This window comes from Pinus tabuliformis, chromosome 5_2 (assembly GCF_031772625.1).
Source record: "Pinus tabuliformis cultivar Carrire ecotype Pingquan chromosome 5_2, CPIR1, whole genome shotgun sequence".
Lineage (NCBI taxonomy): Eukaryota > Viridiplantae > Streptophyta > Pinopsida > Pinales > Pinaceae > Pinus > Pinus tabuliformis.
In genome coordinates this window covers 1,120,355,051-1,120,356,881 of record NC_142306.1, presented here as the reverse complement: position 1 = coordinate 1,120,356,881, position 1,831 = coordinate 1,120,355,051, and the positions used below count along the sequence as shown (strand labels likewise).

At 40.3% G+C, this 1,831-nt stretch overlaps 1 pseudogene; it reads left to right on the top strand.

The window, feature by feature from the left end:
* Window positions 1-917: 917 nt before the first annotated feature.
* Window positions 918-1,313, top strand: LOC149163147 (CLP protease regulatory subunit CLPX1, mitochondrial pseudogene; annotated as a pseudogene).
* Window positions 1,314-1,831: the final 518 nt, after the last annotated feature.

The following is a 1,831-nucleotide window of genomic DNA, read 5'->3' as shown; positions in this document are numbered from 1 at the left end:
CCCAAATACTTAGGCCTTTCCTCAACCATTATTGGCTCAAAAATACCCTGTGCATGTTTACCCAAGCCCTTTCCTTCATAGCCCATCTTGGACATTAACTTGGAACCTATGCCTCTGGTATGTTTTTCAAAAGAACCCATATAAGCATTCTTAGAAGAATTTGAAGACAAACAGGAACTATTTACCTCTTCTTCAAGCTGATACTTGACTAAGGCTTCTTTGGCAACAAAGAGCTGTGACTCCAACTCAGGAATCCTTTTCAAGTTCATATTTGCAATATGAAGTTGCCTCTCCACTTCCTGCAATTTCTCAGAAAGCAACTGCTTCTCTTCCTCCACAGAATTCAACTACTCTCTAAGTATGTTGCTCTTCCTTCCATCCCCATACATTTCTCTCACCATATCCATAATGATGAACAAGTCTTTCTTCATATCTTCATCAAAGAATATTGTGATGAAGGAGGAATTTGAGGACTCAATTGTAGAAGTAGTCATTATGCCAATGAACAAAAGAACTTCAACAAGATTCACAAAGAGCTTATTCAAGCAACCTTTTGCAGAAAACCTCTTGTGCTTCAAGGATTGCTTTGAGGTCCTGTTATCACTCAAGGAAAATATTTTAATTTCTGAACATCGATTTTTTGTTTGTCAAAGGGTTGGTGTCAATTTTGGGTCCAGTCTTTTCATCTGGTTTTAGAGCCTAAACAGTTTAAATAGGAGTCTTGTTAAGAGTATTGTTGGTATGTCTAAAAAGGTCAATTCTCTGCTTTAGTATGTCGAAGCTCATTTCAAAGATCACAGTGCATAAACCCTATTTAGGTTTGTGTGAATGCGCCCTTTGTTATCGCAAATGCAACAACTTTAACACATGCAGCATATGAAGGGGAGGATGTGTAGTCTATTTTGTATAAACTACTCATGGTCGCTGATTTCAATGTTAAAGCTGTTCAACAGGCATTACTTAAATTGCTAGAAGGAACAGTTGTACATGTTCCAGAAAAGGGAGCTCGCAAACATTCTTGTGGCAGGGTTTTCGTGGATCTAGAGAAAATGATTTCTGAGAGACGACAAGATTCTTCTATTGGCTTTGGAACGCCTATACGAGCTAATATGAGGATTGGTGGCCTGAAAAATGCTGCGGTGACATCATCCTTGCTAGAGTCGGTTGAGAGTAGTGATCTTATTGCATATGGTTTAATACCAGAGTCCACTGGACGATTTCCTGTTCTTGTTAGCCTCTCAACGTTGACTGAAGACCAACTTGTTCAGGTGCTCATGGAGCCTAAAAGTGCACTTAAAACTCTCAGAATGTGAACCGCACGGATCCCTTCTTAGTCGTCTGTAGATGCTTCAGCGTCGTTACCATCCTCAGCGCGCTCCTCTGCATTGTTATAAACGTGCTCTCAGCCATTCATTCAAAAATGGTGAAGATGTCTTTGATGGCATCCTCCGGGGTTATACAGTGCTTATTGCGTTATTTGTGGTGGTCGCAGAGACTGAATGGAAGTGGATTCAGAAGTTTTGGCGAATTCTGGAGTATTGGGTGGAAAGAGGAATGCTTCAAATATTTGTTGCTCTCATGACAAGAGCTCTGTCTGAAGGAACAATGAGTTCTTTTGTAAGAGACGCTGTGAATTGTGGTTTAGATGGTGTGAATTCTGCAACAGATGCAACACGTTTCAAGTTTCATAAAGGATTTTGGGATGAAGTGGCCAATAAATTGAACAAGGAGACAGGGCAGTGTGCATCAGCAGTAAAATTGTTCTAAAAATGGAGGGCACAGCATGTTATTGAACACATGTTTTTCACCTGTTAGGTCTCCAGCAAAAGAC